A 14,451-nucleotide genomic window follows, 5' to 3' on the forward strand; every position below is an offset into this window, starting at 1 on the left:
AGTGTAAATCACCTGAGCATTCTGTTAGTTCGGGATAGTCATGCATGGTCCACATTAGAATGCCTCTGATCAAAGCATTCCGTCGACCTATGTTCCAACTCATATCCACCACTTCTATGCCAATCCACAATTGTTGTAGCTCTTCCAATAGTGGACAAAGATACACATCCATATTCTTCACTTTATACCGCCCCAACACGATCAAGCTTAGCCATAGGTGCCCCTTCTTGGTAGTCAACCACGGGGGAATGTTGTAGTTGACAATGACAACGGGCCACACACTGTAAGATGTTGATCTTTAACCAAATGGATTTACACCATCCATAGCCAGGCCTATGCGAAAATTTCGAGCTTCCCTGGCAAAATCCAGCCATGTATCGTCTATATGTTTTCAAGCTGTGCAGTCTACATGCATCCGTAACATACCATCCAAAGATCTATTCTCATCGTGCCATGATGCTAGGGCAGCTATGGACTTTCATTCGAAGAAATGCTTGATGTGCGAGGAAGCAGAGGAAAAGGTCGCAAAACCTTTTGTGGAATTTTTGTTCCATGGAGATCTAATTGATATCTCTCGGAATCAGATTTCGGAAACTTCTCCATGTCTATGTATTCCCCTCTAAAAAGAATACAGTCGTTAGGACAAGCATGAATCGAATTGTAATCCATCCCCAAGTTTCCAAGATCTTTCTTGCTTCCTCTTTGGAATCTGGCATCACATTATCAGCTGACAGTATGTGCTCTTTGAGCAATCTACACAACAAAAAAATATGGTACACTTGTGTAAGTAATCTATTAGATCATTATACATCTAGAGTTTTTTATTGAAGTAAACACATTGTAATAGATCACCTGAAAAGCACTGTGATGCTAGTGTCACTGCATCCAAACTTTGCCTGCATGCTGAGAAGAACCAGGAGCTACTTCAATCTAAACACACGTGCTCCATCATACAATGGCGTATCGGCTTCACTTTTCATCTCATCATAGATAAGCCTTTCTGAATCCATGATCGTCTTGATCATTTCATCAATCTCGGTCTCAAACATTACCTCGTTGGGAATGTGGTCTACATGATCATCCTCCGAGCTATCAAAAGCTACATCTTGTGGCCTCACGTATGCTGCTTGACCAAAGCGCTTGCGAACACGTCTATTGGGTTGCAAGATTGCTGCCTGCTGGCTAGCATCAGAGTCCGACGAGTTATAATTGGCAACAACTCGATCTATAATAGATGGATCAAACTCGCCAAATTCATGAATGTGCTGCAAAGAAACACGTCTTGTCCGTCGCACAACATGCTTGCACTGATTACAAGGACATAAGATTCTTGTTGAGAGATAGGTGTTTCGGTTGGATGGCCCCACATCCTCGTCACTACTCATAATGAATGTAAAAACCTTATAACCTGGACATAAATTTAATGTTCTATTGGCATCCTCCGTCTTTTATCTCTCTCTCTCTCTCTCTCTCTCTCTCTCTCTCTCTCTCTCTCTCTCTCTCTCTCTCTCTCTTTGTTCACACTGTAAACTATCTCACATTCTCTAGTCATGTCTGATCCCCGCACACCTCGGTCTAGAGGTGCACGGAGATTAGAACCACCGGGTTATAATCTCGTCTTTATTGGTCAATGCCTATATTTGTGGGTATGAGAAATATACACACCCACGTCTACATGATAGTGTATGTAGTGGAAAAAACCCCTTTGCCTCTTCTCTAGCTGTAGCAATTCATAGCATCTTAACATCTCTTCACAGTAGATCCTTGTTCGAGGGATTACTTCGCACATTACATGTTGGCCTCCAATCTGAGTGTCATGCCGTTGAAAGATTTCCAACTTAAGGTCGCATTGTAGAGAGGAAGAGAGGGATCATCGTTCGCCTAACTCTTTTTTCTTTTTTGGTAATCTCGAAGGTAGACTTTAATTTAAAAACTAAATCCAAAATCTAATTTTAAATCTAACCTAATTGAACATATGGTGATTTTGAGCTAATTGAACATGGTTAGTGGGTGAGTTAATAGGTGTCATATTCTGATGGGAATATACTTATTGTTGTGTAACTAGTGTTTGCTTTTTGGGCAAAGCCTTCATTCATATGCCCTAAAATCTAACCTAAATCTAATCTAATCTTAAATCTAACATAAATCTAGATCTAATCTCATCGATCTTAAACTCAACATAAACCTAAATCTAATCTAATCTTAAATCTAACCTAAACTTAAATGTAATCTAACTTAAATCTAAATCTAATCTAATCTTAAACTCAACATAAAACTAAATCTAATCCAATTTTAAATCCTAAACCTAAATGTAATCCAACTTAAATCTAACATAGCTAATCTTAAATCTTGTCCTAATTTTAAATCTAACGTAACATAAATCTAACCTAAAGCTAAATGTAATCTAACCTAATCTTAAATCTAATTTAAATCTTAACCTAATCTTAAATCTAACCTAATTTTAAATTTAACATAAATTTTAAATATAAGTTAAATGTATAATCTAACTTAATCTTAGATCTTAATCTAACCTAATTTTAAATAAATGTTATTTTAAATCTAACATAACCCTAGATCTTAATATAACATTTCATTTCATGTTTTTTCTACTTTTTTTATCTATCTCTCTCTCTCTCTCTCTTCGTTTTCTCCCCTTACCTCTCTCTTTCCGTCTTCTTTCCCTCTCTTTCTCTTTGGTTTTTTTCTCTTTCTCGCTCTCTCTCTCTCTCTCTCTCTCTCTCTCTCTCCCTCTTTCTCTTTCTCTTTGTTTTCTCCTCTCTCTCTCTCTCTCTTTGCTATATATATATATATACATATATATCTCATTCTCTCTCTTTACTTTTTCTCTCTATGTCTCTCATTCTCTCTCTTTAGTTTCTCTCTCTCTCTCTCTCTTTTCCTCTCTCAATGTGTGTGTATGCTTATGCATGTGTGTGTGTATGTGTTTTTTGTTTATGCATATGTGTACTCTCTCTCTCTCTCTCTCTCTCTCAAAGACACAATGTGTGTGTGTGAGAGAGAGAAGAAGAGAGAGGGAAAGAGGGGAAGGGAACATGAGAGAGAGGAGAGGGAAGGAGCATACCTACCTCTCCTTCCTCTCCTTGTGTGTGTGTGTGTGTGTGTTTGTGTGGAGAAGAAAGAGAGAGAGAGGGAGAGCGCGGGTTACCTCTTTCGCTTGAGCGTCGAAACTCAGATCTGAGATCTGAGTTTTTAGTGATCTCGGTTTATTTTTTACCCATGTCGGCGTCACTATGGGTGTCGCTATTGAAGGAGTACGAGCGGAAGTGCGACGCGAGAGAGAGTGCGAGAAGAAGAGCATGACGATATGGTGAACTCGCTCTACTGTAATGTATAGAGCATAGTGAGTTCTTATTAGGTTTTTACAAAAGAATATGTGTACATACCTGGCGGCCCGCCCACTTACCTGGGTGACCACATTGGGCTTTATACCCCAACAACCTCCCACTTAAAGTCCAATGTGGTACTTTAAGTGTGAGAGAAGCTACTATACAATCTAATATACAAGAGATGTACTACCCTACACCTAACTGCTTGCGAAAATGCGCAAAGCTCTCTGAGGGAAGTCCTTTTTTAAGTAGATCAGCAGGATTTTCTGTGGTGTGAACTTTGACAAGCTGAAGTTGCTTATCCTCGAGCATTTCCCTGATGAAATGATACTTCACATCCACATGCTTTGTCTTTGAGTGATAAACTGGATTGCGAGCCAATTGTATAGCACTTTGACTATCACAATATAACACAGGCATCTCTTCTTTGATTCCCAAATCTGTTACTAGTCGATTAAGCCAAATTGATTCTTTGCATGCCTGTGATGCTACAACATATTCAGCCTCTATAGTAGACTGAGTAACACAATCTTGTAATCTAGAACGCCATGATACTGCTCCACCAGCCAATGTAAAGACATACCCTGACGTAGACCTTCAGTTGTCTAAGTCACCTGCATAATCTGAGTCTGTAAAACCCTTTACACTTAGCTCCTGACTCCCATAGCATATACGCATACTCTTTGTAGCTTTCAGGTATCTCAATATTCCTTTCACTGCCTCCCAATGTTTCTTGCCTGGGTTTGACATGTATCGACTTACTACTCCCACTGCAAATGCAATGTCTGGGCGAGTAGCAATCATTACATACATCAAACTACCCATTGCAGACGCATATGGAATCTTATCCATTTCAGCCTGTTCTTCCTCAGACACACGACAATCTTGTTTGCTAAGTTTCACATATGGTGGCAATGGAACACTCAGTGCCTTTCCCTTCTCCATATTGAAACGTTGCAAAACCTTGTCAATATACTCTGTTTAAGATAACCAAATCAACTTCTTTGATTTGTCTCTCTCAATGCGCATACCAAGTATATGACTTGCCTCACCCATGTCTTTCATGTCAAACGATTTTGCCATCTTTGACTTCAAAGCTGAAATTTCTTCCAAGTGCTTGCCAGCAATCAACATGTCATCCACATACAAAATAAGGATCAGCCAACTACCATCCTTAGCCTTCTTTGTATATAGACAGTGATCGAACTCACTACGTTTGTAGCCTTGAGAAATCATAAACTTGTGGAATTTATGGTACCATGCCCTCGGTGATTGTTTTAAGCCAAAAAGACTCTTTAACAACTGGCATACCCAATCTTCCTTGCCTTTCTCAACAAACCCTTCTGGCTGCTGCATGTAAATTTCCACATCTAAATCACCATGCAAGAACGCTGTCTTGACATCCATTTGGTGCAACACCAAATCTAATATGGCAACCAATGCAAGAAAGCATCTCAATGTAGTCATCTTGACCAGCGGAGAGAAGACTTCATCAAGGTCAATGCCTTGTTCTTGCTTAAAGCCCTTGGCAACAAGCCTTGCTTTGTACTTTGGCTGACTATCATGAGCGGTGATCTTATACCTGTAAACCCATTTACAAGGTAGAGCCTTTTTGCCCTGTGGTAATTTAACTAGCTTCCATGTCTTGTTTTTATGCAGAGCTGTCATCTCTGATTGCATGGCCAATTGCCAATTCCCGGAGTCCTTCATTTGCACTGCTTCCTTGTAACATGAAGGTTCATTGCAATCAGTCAACATGACATAGTTCATAGATGGAACAAACCTATCAGGAGGTCGTGTGACACGTCCAGATCTACGCACAATAGGTGGCTCAGGCTCAGCCACAACCTGTGGTTCCACTCTATCCTGTCCTTGCTCCTCTTGAGCCCTGACATTTTGTCTTGCAGGTGCAGGTCCATCTTCTTGGAAGACAACTCTTCTAATCTCCTCAACCCTCTCTGGTTTAGAATGATATTTGGATTCATTAAAGTGAACATCATTGCTGCAGACAAACTTTCTGGATTCGGGATCCCAAAGTCTGTACCCCATTTCACCAGAATTACCATAGCCTAGAAAGATGCACTTTCTACTCTTTGGCTCAAGTTTGTTCCTAAATTCCTTTGGAACGTGAGTATATGCCTCACAGCCAAAGACTCTGAGATGCTTGTATGAGGGCATTTTGCCTGACCATACCATCTCTGGCACTGAATCCTTCTGCAAAACCTTGCTAGGAGATCTATTTACAAGATGAACAGCTGTTGATACAGCTTTAGCCCAAAACCCATTTGGAAGCTGTGCATTAGACAACATACTTCTGACCTTCTCTTGTATGGTCCTATTCATCCTCTCAGCAACACCATTGTGAGGAGGATTGTAAGGAGCAGTAAGTTCATGTTTTATACCTTTTGACTCACAAAAGTCCTGAAAGGCCTTTGAAACATACTCTCCACCATTGTCAGTGCGTAAGCATTTAAGTTTCTTGCCACTCTGATTCTCCACAAGTGTCACAAACGTTTTGAAAACACTAAACGCTTCATCCTTGTGCTTGAGAAAGTAAACCCATACTTTCCTCAAGTAATCATCTATAAATGTCATAAAGTAAGAAGCTCCCCCTAGAGATAGGTTAGGCATAGGTCCACACAAATCACTATGAACAAGTGCCAACTGTGTATCTCTTCTACTGCTTCTATGCTTATGTGGTTGCTGTGTTTGCTTACCATACAGACAATGTTCACAGAATTCAAAATCATTAAATGAAAAGCCAGGTAAATAACCAGAACGAGACAAGATTTCCATTCCCTTCTTGGACATATGTCCTAACCGGCTATGCCACAAAGAAACGTTCGGCTTCTCGGTTACATTGATTACATTTTTAGAGACATTTGATACATAAATCATGTAAAGTCCTCCAGACTTTACTCCATGTGCTACTATCATAGAACCCTTGGATATCTTCCACATGTTCTGTCAAAAAAAGGTGACGTAGCCAGCATCATCAAGTAAACTTGTGCTGATCAAGCTCTTTGTAATTGCGGGAACATGTCTCACATTCTTCAGCGTGAAAGAAGAGCCATTCTGAAACTTCAATTGAACATCTCCAACACCTAAGATCTCACATGTCTGCCCATTGCGTAGCCGAACATGATCTTTAGTGGTCACATAACAGGTAAACCACTCCTTGTTTGGAGACACATGAAGTGATGCCCCTGAGTCTATAATCCAGTCACTCAGTGCATTTCCATCAGTTGCTGTAAGAAGAGCTGAGTCCATTGTATTCTTCAAGAAGTAGATGTCTCCTGACACTAGACTGTCATCCTCTGCAATAGTGTTTGTCACATTTATTTCTTGAATCTTCATTGAGTACTTGTTCTTCTCACCATGGTCTTCAGCTTTCTCTTTGCCTTTTTCTGCTTTCCATTCTCTGCAGTCTCTTTTCATGTGACCCTTCTTGCCACAATGGTAGCATTCTATGTCACTCTTGCCTTTAGCACTGCGGGACTTGCTACGAGAGTGATTCCTCTTTCCACCTTTGTACTTTTCTTTGGTCCTTCCCCTGACAGCTAAGGCTGTTCCTTTGCCTTTGTCCATTGTCTTTCTATTGGTTTATTAAGTAAGCAGACTTCCTTCTACACCTGCTATGTTCAAACCATCTGGAGGTGCAGAATTACTCAAAGCTGTGCGAAAAGTGTCCCAACTTTTCGGAAATGTGATCAACAGGAACATAGCTCTAACAGCTTCATCAAACTTGACACCTTGAGCTGACAACTGACCGTAGATGGTGTTGAATTCATTCAGATGATTGGACATAGGTGTCCCTTCTTTCATCTTCAAGTCAACAAGCTTCTTAAGCCAGTATACCTGTGAAGTTGCACTCTCCTTTTCATAAAGATCACTCAGCTTTGTCCATGCTTCATAAGCCGACATCTTGTCTGCTACATTGAAGTAAACGCTTTCTGCCAAAGTCAGCATAATGGTAGAAAGTGCCAATTCATCCATTTTTCTCCATTCATCTTCGTCCATATCTTCTGGTTTTATCCCCTTGAGCTTTATAGGTTTTATCTGCTTCTTTTGTACCAACACGTGCCAAATCTGCTTCTTCCACAATGGGAAATTGGTTCCATCCAGCTTCTTGATATTGTAAAGAGCAGTGTCCTGTGCTCCAGCCATAGCTACGCTTCAGAGTAGTTTACTTTCCTGGGAAAAATTCGGCAGAGTTTCCCTTGTAAACTGACCTCTGAACCAATATCAACCTGTCAAATGAACCAAGAAAGCTTCAGATTCTGCATAATTTTTGGCAGAGTCTCCTTTGTAAAATGGCTCTGGTGTACTAAAAACAGACCAAAAAACAGCTCAAAAAACCACTGTCTCTCTAACACTGTAAGCTGTGGGTAAACCTGTCCTGCGCCTGTACTGTCTCTGACTGTCCTATGACTGTCCTGTAAGCATAGACTGCGACAATGCCTCAACGCCAGTAAAGCAAAGATGCAATCCCAACTGTCTAACTCATAGTCAATACATCCTAGCTGCCTATCTAAGGGTGCTCGAGGGATCTCTCCAAGACCTGTATCACCGAAAGGATCTCAACATTCGAGAATCCCCCAGCTCAATAAAACCTCACTCGACCCTCAACAAAGGCTACAGTAAATCTGACAGTACATAGACTTCCCACAAAGTCATACATCCACAAATTTCCCACTGTATGCTGTAACCGCTGCGGCGGTTGTTTGCTGCGTGACTCACAGCCAGCAAACCCTCAACAGACATACATCATCTCTGACAATACATCCCATGTGGAAGTACCTGCAATGTCAGGATGAAATCTGGAATATCAAGGAGCAAACACATGCTACCTGATGAACTAGTGGATGTCGCCTACAGTCTGTGTGTAGATGCGCCTGTGTCGTATGTGACACGCCTCCAAGAACTGTGAGCCATCCTTTGATGTGTAGACAGCCACAAATCAACACTATGGGAGTGTCGATATCCTCATCACCTGCAGTTGTAGGCCGAAAACCCCAAATTTGCAGAGTCGGATCTGCACCCGTTGAGACCACGTAGTCAAAAATGGCCTGCGCAGAACTTTGTCGAAGCCGAACGGTGACCGAGATGACCTCAGAATGAAATTCTGAGCACACCAAGCCCTACGGCCTTACCCACAAGATTTGGGGCCGCGTCATTGCCTGTCGAATTTCACTCCAATATGAACTGGTGACTCTAGCCTCCTGTAGTGCTGCCCCGAGCCTCGATCTGAGCTCTGATACCAGTTGAAGGAGTACGAGCGGAAGTGCGACGCGAGAGAGAGTGCGAGAAGAAGAGCACGATGATATGGTGAACTCGCTCTACTGTAATGTATAGAGCATAGTGAGTTCTTATTAGGTTTTTACAAAAGAATATGTGTACATACCTGGCGGCCCGCCCACTTACTTGGGCAACCACATTGGGCTTTATACCCCAACAGCTATGAGTGTCACTATGTAACAAATAAAATAGCGACGCTCATAGCGGTGCTATGGATTTTCACTTTTGAGTGTCGCACTACGAACGTCGCTAATGTGAAGTACCTCTTGTAGTGGATACATGTCAAGTTCCTCTCCATGTTTCCCTTATGGTGTGTCTAATGCCTATTGGTTGGCCTCTCAAGGGGTCCAATGATAATTTAGTTAATTAAATTAATTATTTGTGCATTTATCAAGTCCTCTCTCTCAAAGGGGAAAGGGGGACACTGTTACCATGTACATGTGGTTATCATGTGTGTGAACACACTAGGACCATCGGGGCATTTTCTTCCTCCTTAGGAGGTTTTTCCCCCCGTGCATTGTATATAGGCCCATCACTCTAGGGCTATCTATCTTTCCATTGCACACTAAGTAACACACTCTCTATTGTGTGCCTTGAGCTTCCTTCATCTTCTCCAAGCTGTGTGCATTTCTCTACAACCCTAATTCCAACAATTGGTATCAGAGCAGGTTTCATCCTCTTGGGCTTGGTCGCCAGCTGCCCCAACACATGCTTGCTCACTTTTTCCGATTTCAGTGAGCTTTGGCGAGCGTTCACAGGTCAAAAAATACTTCGGGAGAGCTCGTAGAGCCTAGTATGCTCAAATTTCTGATTCGGGCTCATTTCGGCCTTCGTTTCCACTACAAGCAGTGCTGCATAGGCTATTTCGTCATTTTGTGCAGTTTTTGTTAGTGCCGTTTTCTGCATAACAGGTGCCTTACAGTCTTTTACAGTTTGTGCTACATAGCACGTGTCATTTCCGCTACGTTTCTCCTCTTTTCGGGCTGTGTTCACATCAGGTGCAGCATTTACCATGGCTGACAACAACACAAATGTGTTTAAGATGTTTGCTTGCTGAGGACATGTTGGATGGGGACAATTACCCTATGTGGGCTTACATTATGCAACATGTTCTTGTGTCAAAGGGCGTTTGGAATATTGTGCAGGGCATTGATGTACGTCCTGGTTCTGAGGATGCAGGCGATGTTGAGGATGTTGTAGGTCTTGCTGCAAGGATTGCTTCTATTAGAGTTGTTTTGCCTACGGCAGAACAACCTCGTAGGGATGTAAAGGATGCGCAGGCTCATGCATTGATTGCATTGTCTGTGAAGCGCACCATTGTTCCTCACTTCCGTTTAGAAAAACCTGCAAAACAGGCTTGGGATATTTTGGCTGGCCTTTATGCAAGCCGCAATGAGGCTAAAATTGCTTTGCTGTGTAAAGAGTTGGAATCGAAGATTATGCATGAGGAAGATGATATGGACACTTTCCTTGCTAGTGTCAAGGATTTCAATGAGCAACTTTTTTCTGCAGGTGAGGTGAAGTCATTTCAGACAGTTCCCTTGTGCAGATTGTTCTTGATGCCTTACCAGATTCTTACCAAACTTTTGCTAGTACTTGGAGACTTATGACCCAAGGAAATCCTGAAGTTGTCAAGTTTGATGCATTATGCACATTGCTGTTGCAAGAGTCACTTTCCAGAAAACATAGGACTAGGCACCATGCAGTTAAACAGGATTTTATTGCTTCTCAAAGAAAGGGTGGTAACAGAAATGCAACCACTTATTATGGTTCTGCTGCGAGTGGCAAAACTTCTGTTCCTAATGCTTTGGCTGGCAGCACTTCATCTGGAAATTCTGGTGATAAGGGCAAAAAGAAGATGCATTTCCATTATTCTAAAGCTAATGATCACTTGATCAACAAGTGTCCTAAGTTGAAGGCCAAAGAGGCTAAGAAGAAAGAGGGTGGTTCCACTACAAATGCAGCCATTGTTGAGTCTTCTATGAAAGGAGACTGTGTTGCTGATGTTGATGTAGAATGGGCTTTTAGCGCAGAGTGCACTTTCAATCCTGTTGTCCATGATGCATGCTTGTCAGTTGCTATAGATTCACATGTGTGGTATTTCGATAGTGGTGCTACAAAGCACATTACCTCACATCATGAATTGCTCACCTCTCTCGAGTCTGTCCCTCATGGGAATTCAGTCACTTGTGCCAACAATGCCTCTTATACGGTTTAGGGAGTTGGAAAGATTGTGCTTACTGCTGCAAATGGCAATTCCTTCACACTTGTTGATGCACTTTATGTACCTGGGATCAAGAAGAATCTCTTGTCTGTATACACACTTGCTAGACTTGGACTTGTAGTCAAATTTGTGGATGACAGATGTACAGTTCATGATCTCTGTTTTGGTGATGAAATTGTTGCATCTGGCCTTTTGTGCCGTGGGCTGTATAAGCTTACTTTGTATAAATCGTGTAGACAAAATTTTGCAAATGCTGTTGTAGATTCAAGGGCTATTTCAGATGCAAAACTTTGGCATGCCCGTTTTGGTCATCTAAATTTTGCCAGTTTGCTGCCTTTGCAGAAATCTGATATGGTTGCTTCTTTGCCGCCTCTTGAAGCACCTGTCAAACATGTTTGTCAAGGCTGTATTTTGGATAAAATGCAACATTCTAAGTTTCCAAAGGATATTTCAGTTAGGGCCACATGCAAGTTGCATCTTGTGCATAGTGATGTTTGTGGGCCCATGCAAACTCCGTCCTTGGGCAATTACGTGTACTTCGTGACTTTCATTGATGATTACTCCAGGCATGCATGGGTATTTCTGCTTAAAGCGAAGTCCGAAGTTTTTATGTGCTTCAAACAATTTTTGGCTATGGCTGAAAATGTCTCGAAATGTACTATGGGCACCCTCCGTTCCGATCAAGGGGGGAGTATATGTCTCATGAATTTAATGAATTTTTGGCTACTCGTGGGATAAAATACCAATATATAGTGCCTTATACACCTCAACAAAATAGTGTTGCTGAGAGAAAAAATAGGTCACTTATGAAAATGGCACGATGTATGGTCAAAAGTCAAGCTTTGCCGCATTCTTTTTGGCTTGAGGCCATCATGTGTGCCACTTATGTACTAAACAGGTGTCCTACGAAAGCTTTGCAGTCTCTTACTCCATATGAAGCATGGCATCATAGAAAGCGTTCTATTGAGCACATGCGTGTTTTTGGCTGTTTGGCATATGTTTTGGTGCCAAAAACACAACACAGAAAATTGGATGATACGGCTGTCAAATGCATTTTTGTTGGTTATAGTGCTGAAAGCAAAGGTTACAGGTTGTATCATCCACAAACAAAGTGTATTTTGGTTTTGAGGGATGTAGTGTTGGTGGAAGATTCTGTTCAGCCCTTGCTGTCATGTACTAGAGACAATAATGTAAGCTCACATGACATTTATGACACTTTATTGCCTCTTTTTAGTGGTGGAAGTTCGAATGTAAATTCCGATGAGGCAAATGTACAGCCTATGGGGGTTTCCAAAAATGTTATAGATCAGCCTATTACTGATGCAGATGTACATGATGTACTTGATGAGTAAAGGGCTGAAAATGAGCAGGCTAGGTATGCCAAAAAGGCTGGTGCACACTTTGCGTGACAGTAAATTGGATGCACCTTTGTCTAGTCGTACTCATTCAGGCTCTCGCCATACATCTTATGCATCAGATTGTTATGCTTTGGTTGTGTCTATCTTACATAATGTTGAGGAACCTATGTCTTTTGATGAAGCACAAAATTCAAAAAATTGGATGGCTGCCATGCAATCAGAATATGATGCACTTATAGAAAATGACACATGGACCTTATGTGATTTGCCTCCTGGCAAAAAGGCCATTGGTATGAAGTGGGTTTACAAGTTGAAACGCAAGCCGGATGGTGAGATCGATCACCATAAGGCTCGATTTGTTGCAAAGGGTTATGCACAACAAAAAGGCATAGATTATGAAGAGACTGTTGCTTCCACTTGTCGTATGACTACTGTGCATTTTCTATGTGCATTGGCAGCTCATTTAGGTTGGGATGTACATCAATCAGACACTGTTATTGATTTCTTGAATGGTGACATGTTTGAGGAAGTTTATGTAACGCAGCCTCGCAGTTTTGTCAAGAAAGGACAAGAGGACAAAGTGTGTAGATGTAAGAAGGCTTTGTATGGGTTGAAGCTGTGAAGTCCCCACCCCGTCGTCTCAAACGACGGATCTGATGGTAAGACTGGTGGCCACTATATCTACAACAGAAGCAAACAAAGTGGTTTATGGTTCATCTAGCGGACAATCTCTCATCACAAAGTGAATCGAGTTTGAGCCTACTAGCATCGAGATCTAGTTCCACCCCTCAAGGGAAGTGTGATTAACTTATCTAGCAATCCTAAGACCCACCTTCCAAGAGGAGAGAAGTCCCGAGTGCCTTTTTCCCCATGTTTTCAGAGGCACGTACACTTGAGGCTTTGCCGCTCTTGGGGTAATGAGTAATACTAGCATCGATTTATAACACTATGGGGACGGAGAGTTCCCGACCAATCGGGACCACCCTTCTCATAGGCATTGGCAACCTGAGCCAAGCCCCCACTTTCCACCCCCACACTCACACTTCTTGTGTGTCCTAATTACTACCACAACGGTTGTTCAACATATAAGTTACTTGATTAGGTTCCGATTCACAAGGTTCATTAAGACAGCCCTTCAACCAGTATTGCAAGGCGGCACCAAAACAATAACTCTAGTAAAAATTTTACTCAACTTATTCATTAAAATTCCAATGTTCTGGAGGTACAACATCCCCCCTCCAACGAGAGTTTACTCCTCCCATTGTCGCCTAGTTGCCCATACAACTAGGTATGTCCACCGCTTAACTAGCAGACGTGGACATTCCCACCGCATAGAACACAAGACGTGGGTTCCCACCGCTTAAGTAGCAGACGTGGGTATCCACCGCTTAACCAACAAACATGGATTCAAGAGCCCTTAACCAGGAACTCTGCCCCTTGCGATCATGAGGGGGTTCGGACTAGTATCAACATTGGAAATAGAATGAACAGGCCGAGCTAAAGTTTTCCTAGCAAACATTCTTTCCTATCTCAAACATTATATCCAACAATCATTCTTTCCTACTGGAAATTACAATATATTTCAATTCAAATGCCGTGATCTCCGTTGGATTTCTCCAACATGTTTAGGGATATGTTCTTTTCTAACTTATCAAATGCAATGTTAAATCGAGCAAAACTTGAATTAAAAATGTGACCTACCTCCACAATTTTCTTGTCATTGCTCCGTGAGTTGGCCGGTACTTGGTCAACCATGGGAGCTTTTCCCTTCCCATTTGTGTTGCTTGTCCTAGCCTCGCGGTCGTGGGAACCACCGAAATGAGTTCTATTTACCGGGGCCATATTATACTCACTACTTAAATTGACAACTTGGAAAAAGAGAGCTAATATTCGAGAGCACATACGACCAAAATGATGGATTAGTTTCAGTAAGCAAACTCCTTCATACGAGAGGTTTGATTACTTCAAGACATATAGATTTTTGATAGCCCCTTACTTGTTCTATGGGAATTGGACCTAAGGTTAATTATTTGGCCTAGGTAATTAAGAATTTTAGATTTCTACTTGATCTATTTACTAAAGATGAAATAGGCATGGTTAATCACTTCCTAATGCAAGTAGAGATTTGCAGATTTACCGCATGCATGGGTGAGAGGATTCCTTTTTCCTAGTGGATTAATTGTGGAATTAATTACACTAATTACATCCTAATATTTGAACAATT

This window comes from Adiantum capillus-veneris, chromosome 1 (genome assembly GCF_014529385.1).
Source record: "Adiantum capillus-veneris isolate H3 chromosome 1, ASM1452938v2, whole genome shotgun sequence".
NCBI lineage: Eukaryota > Viridiplantae > Streptophyta > Polypodiopsida > Polypodiales > Pteridaceae > Adiantum > Adiantum capillus-veneris.